We start from the raw sequence: 16,511 nt of genomic DNA on the forward strand, positions 1-16,511 counted from the left end.
TAAGGGGCCGACAGCGTCACATCCCCCCCTTCCGGTGGTGACTGTATGATGGACGCTCCACGGTTCCCAATCATGAAGGGCCCATGAGTTGCTGCGCACAGGGTCTACCACCACGTGGCGCTGAGTGGGGTTGCACCGGGTTAGTGGCATCCGAGGCCCAGCGGATGGCATGGGCCTACCACCACGTGGTGCTGACTGGGGTTGCACAGGGTAAGGGGCATCCGAGGCCTTGCGGATGGCACAGGCACCCCACCACAGGACGGTGACTTTGGGTGCACTGGGTCAGTGGCACCTTAAGCTGCTGAGCGGGTGTGCAGCCTGCGATGATGCCCCATCCCGGCGGTCCGGTCAGGTCAGGTTTTGTGTGCCCTGCTGGACCGCAGGGTAGGCCAGAGCCAGCGGGCAGCGTGGGCCTACCGCCACATGGTGTTGCTTCCCGGATCCCAGAGTTAGTGGCACCCATTGGGCTGAGCGGGTGTGCAGCCTGCAATGGTGCTGGGTGCACTGGTATGTCTTATGCCATGGAGTAATCCAGCACCAAATGTGAGACCTGGTGGTCTGCGGAGCGTGGCTGCATGGTGTGGAGGGTGCCATTTCCGCGGGCCCCAGGCTTGTGGCTTGCAGCGGCACATGGAGTGGGACCTCCTGTCTACACGCCGGTCGCGGAAGGTGGACAGTGAGGCCTGGGTGTGCATGGGCGGGCATGCTCCGATGGGCGTCAGGAGGGGTTGGGGTGCCTCTGCCTGGGTGTGCATGGTCGGGCAGGCGATGTTGTCTTGTGCAAGTGTGTGTACGGTGCCAGTCATGTATCTGGACTCTGTTTCAGCTGACGGATCTGACTCAGATGTGTGACCTGGTGTACTGCTGTACATACCGGCAAGTGGTTGGAGACACACCGGTGGCAGCAGGTGAGACGTGAGGCCTGGGAGGGCAGGGTAGGCACTCTCTCTCTCTCCCTCTCTTCTTCTCTCTCTCTCCCTCTCCCTCTTATTCTCTCTCTCTTCTTCTCTCTCTCTCGCCCTCTTCTTCTCTCTCTCCCTCTTCTTCTCTCTCTTTTTCTCTCTCTCTTCTTCTCTCTCTCTCTCTCTCTCCCCCTCTCTTCCTCTCTCTCTCTACTTCGCTCTCTCTCTGTCCTTTGATGTGCGCAGGACACACCTCATCATGTCTTTTTGTCTTGCAGACTGTGACCTACAGATTGTCCCGAGGAGAGCGGCCATGTGTCTTCATTTAATTTCAGTGTTCATTTAAAAAAAGTTTCATTTGTTACTTCGAAAGTGAATGTGTGATGCTCATTTCTGTGATGACACATGCATGTCACCAGTTGTTATTGTGCAAAATCAAGCAGATTATTTTGTACATGTTTGGGTGTAGCTGATGCGGCATGTCTTTGGTCGGGGGGATCATGGGGGTGGTGGCGGTGGGTGTTGTGGCCCTCTTGGGTGTCCGAGCCCCTTGATGAGTGGCTCCATGACATCTATTGCCCTTCCGATGTGGCCCTGGGCTGTGCTCCCTTTTGTGGTGCAGGCTGCCGTCTGACTTTACACTAGGTCATAGCAGGTGTAGATTTCCTGGTGCTAACGCGCCTCACGCCCACTCTGCATCTCATTAGCGATAGTTGTGGGGGTCCTCTGTGGCGATTTTTTCCAGAATTTGATACCACGCATCCTTGATATTTCTGGTGTTGCATGTTCTTGTGCTGCAAACTCCTCAAGTTCGATGTGCCAAAATTCAAATTTGAGTGAGATAAGACCATAAACGAGTTCACTTTACAACAGACATGTGGATTTATTTCCAGTTCTGTTCATTTGTCTTTTAGTAATATCAATGTTTCTTTATTTTGAATGAGTGTTATATTCATTTCAACACTTTCTATATTCTTTTTAGTTCATGTTATTTTAATGTCAGCATGCCATATTGATTTTAGCACATATAAAACTAATACTTTCTTCATTTCAAAGACATATTACATATCTCATTGCTCATCTGATGCTTTCAAGAGTGTTTCACGTGCATTTTAGCATATGCCATATTCATTTGATTATATTTCATTATCATGTCAGCAGTGCCAATCTATCCAGATGGCACATACTTGAGTTGGTCGAGACCACCATCCACAAGCACTACGCTCTACCAATACCCTATGACTAAAACAACAGAGGAACCAAATAGTTGTATTAAAGAAACAGCTAGTTATCTGGCAGCCGGCCAAATAGTACATAACCTCTGCTATTTACCCAGAAATATCGTACATAATCTCCAGCGGCAGGCTAAATATCTCAAGCTTCACCGTTTATCCACCTACAGGCTGAGTAGTAGAGATCATACACTGTTTGACTGGTGGCTGGATAAATAGTATGAAATATTTCTTTATGACATGAAGTAAAAAGGGACCCCAATCAATGGTAGCATCATGGCCATCTTGTAATGGGGTCGGGATGCAACATGTGTGAAGCATTTGAAAGTAAACACATATGCAAATGTACCAACGTGTGCACAAGGGTAAGTCCATTAATTTGGCTAGGTTGTTTGCAGATTAGAAAACAGCAAAATCAATTTTGAATAATAATATTTATGTTCCTATAACATTAAAATAAGAAACGGAGGACTGAAACCTCTGTTTTAGGAGCTTCAGGATATGGCACATAGATATGTTGTGCTGCAGTGCAGGAGTATTTCGCTGTCTGCAGAGAATAATGAGTATAGTTTTAAAGCATGTTGTATAATTGTTTTCTTCATTTATGACAATTCATTGGATTTTTGATGTCAATCATCTTTTTTTTGGTTATTTTTAAGGGTCAAGCTTATTTTGGGCTGTTTTGTTCTAATTGTAAAACCATTACAAACTAATGGGATAACCCAGAATATGTCAAAGGACCTGGGTACAGTACGGTAAGAACAACAATTGGGCCTGACGTACCTTTTTGAGAGACCAAGGAGACAAAAAGACTCCTCAAATTAATTTACTAAGTCACCGAAAAAGTTTTCACATGATTACTTTAAACAAGAGAGTACAATGCTCTTCAAATATACACCAGAGAGAAAGACAAAACAACAAAATTCAAGAGACAAAATCTTTCTATATTAGTTATAGACATTGCATAATCAATAGAACAGAAAACGGTTGTCAAAAATGAGAGGTGGAAGGAAAGTGCCCATGTGCGAGGTGAGTGGAAAAAGGGAAAATCTGAAAAGAAAGACTTGGAAATGGTGGCATCTCATTTTTGCACAGTCAGCACTGGTTGCAATGATGCTAAGAGAAAGTAAACCAGTTTTCTTGGTCCTGTTTACAATTCAATTTCGTTTTATTCTACCAGGTCCATTTTACAGAATGATGCTATTGTTTTTAGAATGCACCATCCAGTTGCAGGAACGACAAGTATAGTATATTCCAGGCCGTAGAATGAGGGGTGTCGGGAAAGCTCCTTTCAGTAGGGTGGCTTCACCATACTGATAGGAGGTTCCACGGATTGCCCTATGGCCGCACACAAAGATGTCATTTGCAATTGGTTCGCCTTTCTACATGACTTTGACTTAATGCCAAATGAACATTCAGTACTCTCTTCTTCTGGAACCGCTAAGTAAACAACACGGTTCCTCCTGAGTGTGGTGACCACCCACTCTCCTGATCTGATCCACTCTCATGCTAAGGACTACCCACTTGTCAGAAATGTTGTACTGACCTGGTCTGCCTTTTTAGGCACTCACTATGTTTTTCTCTTTCATTTCCATTGTCCAGATGAAGACCTGAATGCCGCGGTTTATATTTATCCTCATCGCTTAAGTCAAGTCGAAACGTCGACACCCCTCTGTGGCCTGGAATATACTATACTTGTCCTTCCCACTACTAGATGGTGCATTCTAAAAACAATAGCACCATTCTGTAAAATGGACATGGGAGAATAAAACAAATTTTGCAGTAAACAGGACCAAGAACACTGGTTTACTTTCTCTTATCATCATTGCAACCAGTACTGTCTGTGTAAAATTAAGATACCATGATCTCCAACTGTTACTTTTCTGATTTGCCTTCTTCCACTCACCTCACACATGAGCAGCATCAGAGAAGCAGCAGGATTGGACAGAGCAGGCTAACCCAACAGTCCGTTTAAGTTTGGTGGCCTGTGCAATCCCTCAACTGTTTAACACAGCTGCTGAAATAGAAGTGCGTATGTCAGGTTGGCCGTCGAAAGAATGCCGCCCAATCCAACATGCACATTTCACACTTTATGGGGTCATCGCTGCTATGCTATTCAAACAGCAATCACTCCCACCCCCACCCTTCTATCGCACATCATGGTACTGATGAGACCATTATATTTATTTTGGTTTAGTGCTGCGCTCCCAGCAGGTGCTGTGTCACTCCTCCACCCTAAAGGAGGAACTTCCCCAGGGAATGGTAGTACAGTTTTTAACATGCTCAGCAGTGTTTTTAGTGGGCAAGGCATTGGCTCCTCTAGGCCCTCTCTTATTTCATGGAAATTGTTGTGCCTGCAAAAGAAATGCAGAATCCCAAAAAATTAAATCAGAGCGTGAAGGCTGTATCTGAATTTTGGCATTGTTGAGTGAACTTGGGGAAAGAAGGAGTAGGAGCAGAAGGAGGAGTGAAATGACCAGTCAGAATGAAAGGACTAGGAGATAGACCACCATGAAGGGTAAAATGACAAGAGCCACAAAGACCTGAAGAAGATGAACCAGGACCAAGGACCTAATTTATGAGGGCCGTAGTTACCAAGGCCAGGGGGGGCAAGAACAAACAGATGTGATGGAAGAGGGCAAGAAAAAACAGGATTAGGAGTAACTGGACCCGGGAAGGTCTGCCTCGGAGGGCCAGGAGAATGTGGAAGATAGGTATCAGGACCAAGTGGACAAGGGAATGAACTAACAGAAGGAACTGGACCAGCATGACCCGGAGGGCACAAGAGCACTCACCAGAAGGATGAGGGTGGTCAGGTTTAGGAGTAGCCGACCCAGGTGGACAGACCAAAGGGGATTAATACCAGGAGAACAATGGAAGGTACAACCAAAATTGGAGTTCTAGGACCACAGAGATCAGACAATGAGCAGTAAGGGACCAGAGACAAATGCACAAGGACTGGGGAAAACCACAATTGAAAATGACCAGGGCTAGGAGGACCAGGAGACCTTAGAGCAACAGGACCAGTAGGAATATAAAGGACCAGGAAATCAAGGAACAGTGGGACCAGGATCAGGACTTCCATGATAGTCAGACTCAGTCAGACCCTAAACCAGGGTGGCAAGGACTAAATGAACCCAGGGGCAAAGCTTAGACAAAAACGTTATGGGGGTGTGAGTCTGAGATTTCCTAACTAGCAACATGGTGGACCCACCGGAAAAGAGTAGCGACGGGCGGAAGTCACTGAACAATGACAACAGGCAAGCTTTGGGGCATTCATTTAAAGTTATTCAGTAAAGCAAGGATATTCTTGGTGGCAATATTATAATCTTAAGTGACATGACGTTAGCATAGAACTCAAAGTGTCTACTATGCAAAACAAATCCACACATTCACATACATAGTGAATCCAAATGTATTTAAAAATGATGTATTTTGATTTGCTCTTGTCTTACTGGGCTGAATACATCTGGCATGTACTAAAGTGACATGGTGAAAGCCTGGAGAGTACAGATATATGCTAGTCTTCATATGAGAACCAGTTCTGTGAAGCTCTATTTTATAGACTGGAGTTAAACGTTTGAGGGCCGCATTTATGAGGTTTTGACGTAGGGTAGCGCTGCAAGGAATCTTGCTGTGCTTCCCTATGTCAAAAAAAGGGCAGGAATGTGCTGTATCTATGTGATATAGTGCATTACTGTCCTTTTCCCCAGAGTCGGTGCACAATAAGCTGCCATGCGCCAATGCAGGCACCCTTGCACCATGGTGCAAGGGTGCCTGCATTCAGGGCTGATTGATTTTGAGCAGGAAGGGACACCTTCCCACAAAAGAATCGACCACAAGAGGCGATTTCCTTTTTCTATGTGTACTGCATACATATATAAGGCCATTACAAATGACGTGAAGTGGCTTTACGTGGCCTTATAAATATGCCATGGCACATTGCCCCACCGGACCGTCAAAAAAGTGTCCTTTCTGGTGGAGCAAAGTGCCGGTAGGTAAGTGTTTTAAGTTTCATCCTACACCCAGGTCACTGCATCACAACAGGACACCAAGTTAAAATTAAACCATCCAACATTGCCTTTCCTCTCTCCATAGCCCCTCTCACAAATGCATTTCATTTGTTTTATAGCACTATTCATGCTAGTGAAGGGTGACAGAGCACTTTACATGATACATAAACTATGCAGAGACAATGAATCATTCATGTGTAAACCAGTCTGTAGGAGATGAGGATTACAAGGTGCAAGAATCACGTCATCCATACTAATAGGCAATATATTTTAAGAGTGATTGGTTTTAGGGTTTAAAGCATTCCATTGGGATTGGCTATACCAATGAGACTGTATTTCTATGGAAACCAACACTTTTTAAGCAACATAAGCGTAATGAAGGACTGGTGAAAAAAACATAACATTCTAACCTATACCATGCAGTTGCATGCCGATCCTTGATGACAGTTCATAGGCCACTGTGCTGCATTATTTTGATTGGTAATTTATGAACAGCAAGAAACAAAAGGATATCAGTGAAAAAAACATAAACCCATGGAGCTATCCACATAAATACAGTTCTGTGATCTGATCAGCATGATACACGTTCTTTAAAGAATGCACAGTAACGCCCTGACAGCTTTTCCTTTTAGCTGGAACATAAGTATATTCACAATCATGCAATGGTATCTTGACAGCAGAGATATTTAAACCAAGTTAGTTTCTAACACAGACAGTGCCCCTAAACTCCACACCCCCCCTAACTCAGCACCAGGTGCTCACCACTGTAAAAGTCATCACTGTCTAAAGCCCAGCTGTTGATCACCCGCAAGAACATGGGCAAGTTTAAAACTTCAAATACAACGCGTTCTCAGAATCATGTAAGAATTCAGGGGCTTTTTTACAAGTCCCTTGTGCTGCCGCTGCGTCACTTTTTGTGATGCATAGGTGGTGCATTTTCTGCCCCATATTTACAAGGAAACAAAAAGCCACCCTCCATGGGTTTTCCTGTCCTCGTAGATACGGCGACTTTACATGCAGCACTTTACATGAAAGGGTAATTAAATTGGTGTTGCTGTGGGTGTTCCCACGCAACAACCATGGAACCTGACACAATTCTAGATTTACAACACCCTGTCTGTGCTCTCACATACCCCCTCCTCCTGGACCCAGTAATCCTAATAAAATAAACACATGATTACGGGCATCAGAACAGTTTATGCAGTTTTGTAACCAACAGAGCAATTATTCGTAGGGTGTTCCAGCCCACATAACCCAGAACCCAGCCCAGAACACCATACATTGCAGGACCATTGCCTGGAGGACCATGATGGAAAGGACTATGGTCAGATGGACAAGACAAGGTGGAACAGGCATGCCACAAGAACAGTAGGGGGGAGAGCGAATGGGGTGACTATGAGGGCTAGGGAAACCAAGGCCACTGCGACCAGCACCAGGACACCTGATAAAGGAGGATCAGACAATACTGTACTTGAACTAAGACAAGGGCTAAATGGGCCGGGGGACCAGGAGCAGCAGGATACTGAACCGACAAACCAGAGGGATGGATTAAACCAGGGGAGCAGGACAAAAAAGTCTGAGGGTCCAGATCTAGGGTGAGGAGGATAACAAGTTCCAGGACAGGGAACCTGTGAAACAGGAGATCCAGGATCCTAGGGTCAGGAAGACATGGGAATGAAAACGACATGTCAGGACTAGGAAGTCCAGGACATTCTACCATTAGCATGAACCGGAGGTACTAGAATATTGGAAGCAGGGAAGGCAAGGATAATCTGGTGGGAAATGACACGTTATTGCAGAACCATGAGGACAGGGAGGAGTAGGGCCAGGAGGATGAGGATCCGATTAAGGGGGAGTATAATTTGCGGAGGACCATAGAGATCAGGATCAGGAGGACAATAGCCAGTGGGCCAGGATATCAGGATAAGCAGGACAGGCATTAAGAAGAAAAGGGCGGCCAGGGCCACTGGCGAGGGAGGACCAGAGCAAGGAGGACTAGGTGGACTCAAAAGGCCACTAACAGAAAGGCAATGGGCATTAGAACAAGTAGACCAGGATAAGCAGGACCAGGAGTAAGAAGAACAGTGTGGCCAGGACTAAGAGGACCCAGAGGACCAGTGGAAGGAGAACTAGGTGGACTAAAATTATCATAACCAGGAGGACCAGAAACAGGGATCAGAGGGCCATGAAATTAGGACCTAGGGGGCCATGGTTCAAATTACTCAGTACGGCAGAGCAATCATCTCAGTTAGAAGAAAGGTAATTTCAGACATCTCCTTTCAGGCGGGTAGGCGTAAGTCCTGTGCCTTCACTACATTACATAGAGAGAAGTCTCCTGTTTACCGGTTCTCTCTCTCTCGTCCCATGTCTGCAGGTACTTATCTTCCCAGAGGAGATTACAACCCCGACCTTCATCCTGGAGAGTTCCTATCCCTGGCCTCATCTATTTATGTTATCCACTTCCCGTTTTCCCACAGACCTGATCTCACGCAGTTAGGTTACCTTCCGCTGCTGGGGAGTAGGTGTTTGGGAGTCAGGGACCTTCTCATCTATCGTCTCTGCTGGATTCTACATTGCAGGTTAGTGGCGGGTTATTGGCTTGGGCGCTACTGACAACCTGGCAGACCTGACAGCAGAACCAGGATGAGGAGGATCAATGCAAGAAGGTCAACCAGAGTCAGTCAAATAGAGCTAGACAATGTTAGCCAGGAGGACCAGGACAAATATGGCAAGGCTCAGGAGGACCAGAACAAAAAATAAAACCTGGATCAAGATGACGAGGACCAGTGGGTTCAGTACTGGTACAGTGCTAGTAGGACTATGAGGATAAGGATTGATCCAGGAGGAGGAGTGCAAACCAAAACCAGGTTGACAAAGACTAAGAGGACCAGGACAGATGTATACAGATGGATCAAGTGGATCAGAAAAAACCTAGGGTGCCAGGGCTAGAAGGTTCTGGGTGAGGAAAACCAGAATAAGGTTGACCAGAGCCAAGAGGACTAGAAAGGGACAAGGCCATGTCTGGGTGAGCTGAGGAGGGACAGGATGGCCAAAAGACAATGTTTATGATGGCAAGCACAAAAGAACAAGAAAGACCGGGTCGGCCAGAATCAAGGAGAGAAAGACTAGGGCAGCTGGTGGCCCAAATAGCCTACATTATAAGGAGCAGGAGCAAAAGGATCAGAGCACATTTATGGTCAGGTCAATCTTGACATGCGTGTGTGCAATACAAGAGTATTATTTGTGCTTTCTGTGTCTTACCTTTTTAGTGGCTCTATCCTTTTTACTGCCTTCACTGTTCTCTATTAATAAATAATATTCAAATTAATTGTATTGTTTCATTTAAGCTGAAAAGATGTTTATTGCAAGACACCCATATAGACAATAATGTTTTAGCGAACATGAATAAAAAATGGGTTGGTAATATTATCTCTTCTCCTTATCTGAATAGGAAAATAGAGTTGCTATTCTTTTTGCAAACAAATTAAATGTTCAAATATTGCATACATATTCTGATTCTAAAGACTGCTGACTCACAGTTAAAATCAACCTTGATACTATGGTCTTACATATAATCAATGTGTGTGGTCTTACAAATGATGATACAGATTTTTGGTCTCTTTTCAAGTCAGAAGTGCTAAAACTGGGTAATATTACACTTATTATTGGTGGTGATTCTAACCTTATAGGTGATCTTTAACATGATAGAACTTCTCAAGCTAAATTTTGTCCTCCAAAATCGTTCTTTGCTTTGAAAGCCCCTTTTGGAACTACTAAATTGGTAGATATTTGGGGCCATATGTAGGTAGGGACACATTTACCACTTCATAAATACCGAATTTTACCGATTCGGTATTTATGAAGTGGTAAATGATATGTAGGTAATTGGTCGGTAAATATTACCGATTCGGAATAATTCGGTAATTACCGAATCGGTATTTACCGATTCGGTAATGAGGCATACCTTCCCATTGATGGGAAGGTATGCCTCATTACCGAATCGGTAAATACCGATTCGGTAATGGGGGGAACACATGCAAGGGTGGCAGGGTGTCACATTGACACCCTGTTGCACCCCTGAAACGGCCATGTGTGCACATGTGGCACACATACATGCCCGAAGGGCATGTATGTCTGCCACATTGCACACTTGTAGGCGCCATGAAATGCATTTCACCATCCATACTTTATTTACCACCAACTATTAGTTGGTGGTAAATACCGACTCCAAACATCACCCACACACTCCCCCTACATCTCATTTCTGTATTCGGAATTTACCGAATCGGTAAAATTACCGAATCGGTAATTTTACCGATTCGGTAAATTCCGAATACAGAAATTGTCCCCCTACATACCAAAAGCCAAAATACCGGTCGGTAACGGTATAATTACCGAAAATCGGCCGTTACCGACCGGTATTTGGCTTCCTACATGAGGCCCTTGGTGTTTAATAATAATACAGAAAAACAGCTAACCTTTTTTCTAATCCTCATACTTCCTACTCTATAATTTACTATTTATTAACATCCTGTCACTTAATACATTCAGTTTTTAATCCTACTATCCCGAAAATTGATCATGCGATTATATCATGCATTTTATGTCCGACCTCCTCACAACATTCACAGGGTCAGTGGCGCATGAATACCAATGTTGTTCTTAATTCTGAAATAGGCCAAAAATGTTAACAGCAATTCATTATTAATTTTCTTTCAGTCCTGAAGGTTTCACTTCAATAGTTCATTGATGGGATGCTTATAATCAAAAGTTAGAGGGGAGATGATTTCTATTATGGCTCATAAAAATCATTTTTTTGAGAATCAAAGAATTGCTGCAAAATATGAAAGTCTTTCTATTAGATCTAATCACATTGAATATAAGACGCAGTTACAAAAACATCATTATGAATTGAATTCTATATTAAGCAAAAGGGCATGCATACAATTATCTCCCAACAAAGCTAACTTGTGTTTTAATGCTAATATATCTGGAAGATTTCTGGCCAATTATCTTCGTATCAAGAAAGACAAAAATCAAATTAAAACCATCAAGAGTTCTAGTGGTCAAGTGGCTATTTCCCATAAAGAAATAGTTAATTATTTTTTGAATTGTTGTTTGACCTTATCTAACAAGCCTCCTCTTCGAGATAGGCTACATATTGATCAATTTGTGGAGACGTGTAGTCTACCCCAAATTTCTCCTTTAGTTCAAAATAAGTTAAAGTTACCAATAACTTTAGTGGAAATACATATGGCTATTAAATCTCTTAAATTAACAATCTAAAGGTCCAGGCGGTATTTCTGCTGAATTTTGTAAAGCATTTTGACCTCTCCTTTCACCTCATTTGCTTACTTCAGTAATACAGGACCAACTTCTGGGTCCTTCACTGAAGCTTTGATTATTATTGTCCTTCCGAAACCTAATAAAGACCCCGCTATTCAATCAATCAATTAATCAATCAATCAATCAAGGGAATTGTAAGCATTCTACTCACCGGTGAGGGTCTCAAGGTGTCGGGGGGGTGGGGTAAGCAGTACTGTTCAGTTGAAGAGCCAGGTCATGAGCGTCATCCTATAGATGTTCAGGGAGGGGGTGCGTCTGATGTTGAGCAGGAGCGCGTTCCAGGTCTTGGCTGTGATGTAGGATATGGTCCTTCCACCTGTTCTGGCTCTGCAGATGCATGGGATTTTGGCAGGGGTGAGGTTGGCAGATCAGGAGTTTCTCTTGGGTATGTGGAGGGAGATTCACTCATTGAGGTATTGGGTTCCGGTGTTGTGGATGCATTTGGAGGCGTGGGTCAGTATCTTGAAAGTGACTCTCTTCTCTATGGGGAGCCAGTGGAGTTTCCGTGGGTGGTGTGCTCGTGTCGAAGAATGGCTGCAGTGTTCTGTATGGTCTGAAGCTTGCAGATCAGAGACTTGTTGATACAAGCGTAAAGGGCGTTTCCGTCCTGCTGGTGATGAGCACATGGGTGACGGCCTCCCATGATTCATGGTGGATCCACATGAAGGTCTTTTGGAGAATTCGGAGGGTGTTGAAGCAGTTGGAGGCAACGGCGATGATCTGTCGGGTCATGGAGAGGGAGGAGTTGAGTATGAGGGCAGTAGGCCACCAGGTGTTGCCCCATGCCGAGGGGTAGGGTCCGAGGGCGAGGACTTCTGTATTCCCCGAGTTGAGCTTCAGGCAGTTTCTGCTCATCCAGGATGCGACGTCCTTCATTCCGTCCTTCCTGGAAATTGAGTCCGGTGGTGATTGGGTCCTTGGTGAGGGAGAAGATGAGCTGGGTGTCATCGGCATTGGATACTATGAGTCGTGCTGTCTGACGATGGCGGTGAGGAGGGCCATGCAGATGTGGAAGATTGTGTGGATGATCGATGATCCTTGGGGCACTTCTCAGTTGATTTCCGTGGGTTCGGAGAGGAAGGGTGGTAGTCTGATTTTTCGGGTTCTGCCGGTGAGGAGGAATGAGCGGATCCAGTCGAGGGTGGTTCCTTGTATGCCGGCATTGTGGAGTCTGGCGCTGAGTGTGCGGTGGGAGATGGTGTTGAATGCTGCAGAGAGGTCGAGTAGGATCAGGGCCGCGGTGTGTCTATGGTCAAGGAGGGTGCGGATGTCGTCTGTGGGGGCGAGTAGGGCGGTTTCAAATTATCGCCCCATTTCTTTAATTTAATCAAAATAGTAAACTTTATGACAGGATCCTTGCAACTAGGTTTGTTACTGTGTTGACTAACATCACACACATTGATCAATCTGGTTTTATGAAGAATAGATATTCAGTGAATAGCGTACGATTATTTTTTTATGCAATTGAAACTGTATCCTCCTTACATCAGCCGGCGGGTGTCCTATCATTAAATGCGCAAAAGGCTTTTGATAAAGCCCACTGGCAGTATATTTTCTGTACCTTGTATACATTTAATTTTGGACCTTTATTTATTCGTATGATTTCAGCTTTATGTAATGGTCCATCTACCAAACATTTCATTAATGGAAACATTTCACATGCTTTTTTCCTTGTTAGGGCTACTAGACAAGGTGGCCCATTATCTCCTCTGCTTTTCCTTATTGCTATTGAACCTTTATTTGCATTTAGAAATTCTTCAGCTATTGAAGGTGCCACTATTCATAATAATCCTATTAAAACGTCAGTTTATGCTGATGATATTCTTCTATATATTTGTAATCCTGAGTCTTCCATTCCATCATTGCTGGACTTAATCAACATTTACTCGAATATTTCAGGATATACACTTAATACTAATAAAACAGAAACAAAAAACAAAGTACGATAATAGAATAAAAAGAGACGAGACTAAGGAATACCAGGGACAACCAAGCGTAACGCCTGAATATATGCTGTAGGCGGAGTGGGGATACACCGTCGCTCCCAAAATCGAGCCTAATTTGCTAAAACTACGATTTTAATTAAGCAAGAGCTGAACTGAATAAAAGAAAACGAAAGTCAATTACAGCAATCCGGCTGCTAAGGTAAATAGCCTGATGGAAGGGTGCCACAGTGAAAATATAGGGGCTGGCTATTGAGCTGTAATAGGCAAAGACCGAGGACAGCAGCCTCAACACAGCGTTATGTATACTCTAGGTGTTGGTACTTAGAACTTGGATGGCACATCTATTGGAAAACAGTGACTGTTTCTGTGATTTTGGTCCAATTGATTGGCATTATTTAATTAAATATATAATTACAAATGATTTATTGTTTGCCTGTCCCCTCAGACATATCATTCTCTTTGTTTAGTGCCCTGTTGTTCCGTCATTGTTGGATAAAGTACATCGAAAATAAATGGCCCAGTGTGACCACTACCCAATTATGATGAATTATGCGCCCTGATGAAGGATTTCTAATATTTGGTACTTCTGGAATGCTTGTCGGCGTATTCACCTCGTCTTTTCGTTGGTTGTATATTTTTTTGTATTTAATGGATCCATTTTTTTGTTTTTTGTATATATTAATTGTAGTTGTGTATTTCATTGTAGTGTTTTTTGCACATGTTTTGTAAGTCTGTCATTTTGATACACATATAGTCACTGCTTGTTTAGTACAGATTTTAGGGCTTCTTCTTTGTACACACTATTATAAGGATTATTTATCATATGTGTAAACTGTGTTAAAACTAACAAAAAACAAAAAAAAATGGATATTTTTTATAATAAATAATTGAAACTAAAAACTCTGTGGGTGAAATATGCATTTGGATATACCGCCTGTTTATATGAATATTTAGTGGGGGACACTACTCACGTTGATTTATGTTGTGTTTTTCCCTGGTCTGTTTTACCCCCAGAGCCCGCACGGTTCTCAGAGACCCTCTTTTGTTGCTTCTTTGTTCTACCTGGCTTAGGTGCATACCCCAGCCAACCACAAACCCCATGCATACACATGCAGAGAAGAAAACAAGCCTTGAGCGAGACTAAGTGATTGTAATAACTTCAAGCTCATAAAGGCTGAAGCCCCAGTAAGGTGTTCTTGATTCACATACCATGTCAATATCGCTCAGTGACACTCTATGCACATATTACTGCTTGCCCTACACTTCAGCTGAATCTGTTATTTCATGACCTGCTATGAAAATAGTCTCATTACTTCTAGGGTTTTAGTTATTTTTCACATATAGGTGAAGGTGGCTCAAGACATTTCCCTCGCCCTTCTTTACATTTTTGGGTTTGTCTCTTTGAGTTCCCTGATCAGAGGTGCAGTCAGTATTATGGAGGCCTCTGAAGTGCATGGAGCAGGCAACCAGCACTCTGGGCTCCATCTTTAAACCACAAGTGGACATCAAACAACTTGAGCAAAAACAACACCGGGCCATGGTCGAAGTTTGCAGAAACTTTACGACTTGGGTGAAACAGGTTTAAAGTTTCTTCAACACGGAACTTTTATTTCGTTTTCTTCCTCGGCTGATAGGAAAAAGCGTGCAACGTTTAACGCTGAAACATGTTCTTTCATTGCAAAAACGTGATATGTTTAGGAACAACGTTCAGGACGTTAAGGGAACAATTAACATCTAATTGCTTTTTGTTGTGCAGCTGTGGCTCCCTGATAAACTTTTTTCTCGTCCAACATTAAAGATCACATCCCTGGAGACACTAGACATAGACAAAATAAAGAAAGACAGGTATAAAAGTGCCGCACCACTGGAGAAGGGAGAGGGGTGAAACACAGTATTATCCTGCCCGAATTCCTTTATACCCACACATTTTTACCTGACTACAACTGTACTTTATGGTTTGTTATGTCTCACCACATTTGCACAGCAGTGTTCATGCTGGCTGGAAACGGCGGTTCCTTCTCATGTTCTGTGTTTGTGCTCAGCAGCTTTCACTGAAGACTTCCCATCGCTGCTGCTGAGGCATGTTTTAGGACCGCTGCACTCTAGCAGCATCGTGGATTCTGTTTGCAGGGAGAGACGATGTCGAGGCCTGTTTTCATCGACGAGGTTAACCCCCCTGTTTTAAAGTTTGAGATGTGTGTACATTGGGAATTGTTCATTGTCTTACGCTCGGTGTCTGTAAATAACGTTGGGGCACATTAGCAACGCTTTGCGATAACTTTCGCAAAGCGTGCTTAGCGATATCGCGTTATTAGCAACGTGTATCTCCAAGGCGAAAAAAAATCCTGCAATAGCGGGGAAATCGCTGTTTTGCAGGGAACATCGCTGGTTTTCCAGCGATGTTCCCTGCAAACCGGCGATAACCTTGCTGATACGACCCTGTGGTCATATCAGCAGAATCCACCGCCTATGTTAGGGGTGGCTAAGTCAGGATTTTAGCAGACGTTAGTTTTTGGAGAAAACAGCAGTTTTCTCCAAAAACTAACGTCAGCTAAAATGCTAGGGCATCCTTGCTGATAGCGCAAAGCGGCGTTATGGATGTTTTGGCATGTAGTGAATGTCAGGAACGCCCACTTTGCATCTGATTAAAGATGCAAAGGTAGGCGTAGTGAAAAAGGGTGCTAACATGCAAATATGCATGTTAGCACCCTCTTGCTGATAGGGCGATGGTTTTATCTCCGCTTTTCTGGCTTTTAAAGCCAAATAAGCGGAGATAAAGCCCTTGCTGATATGCCCCACAGTTCTATTAAAATATAATTAATGGGATGGTTTTGATTATTGAACACTCCAGTGGCTCTGGAGGTAGGGGTGCGGGTGCAGCCCCCCATAAAACTTACAGAACTTGAGCAAATTTAGGCAGAGAAAAATGTTTTCCTCTGCAAGTATTTAATCTGTTTTCAAAGTCAGACTGTTACATGTGCCCTCTGGTTATAGTGAGGTGATGGTATTGTCCAGCTCAGAGACTCCATGGGCCATATTATCAAGGTTCGGCGATAACATTATCGCCGCTTT

The 16,511-nt window shown here is 43.8% G+C and overlaps 1 long non-coding RNA gene across 7 annotated transcripts in view; it reads right to left on the reverse strand.

Moving 5' to 3' along the window:
• Positions 1–16,511, reverse strand: part of LOC146813042 (uncharacterized) — a 102,007-nt gene that overhangs the window by 22,504 nt on the left and 62,992 nt on the right. For 2 of the 7 annotated variants that reach the window (XR_014966945.1, XR_014966950.1), the window contains exon 3: positions 9,409–9,449. The exons of the other annotated variants lie outside the window; for them this stretch is intronic. This is a non-coding gene — a long non-coding RNA (uncharacterized LOC146813042). The remainder of the gene's footprint in view (positions 1–9,408; positions 9,450–16,511) is intronic. 7 annotated transcript variants of the gene reach the window in all.

This window comes from Triturus cristatus, chromosome 7 (assembly GCF_964204655.1).
Source record: "Triturus cristatus chromosome 7, aTriCri1.1, whole genome shotgun sequence".
In the NCBI taxonomy this organism is placed as follows: Eukaryota; Metazoa; Chordata; class Amphibia; order Caudata; family Salamandridae; genus Triturus; species Triturus cristatus.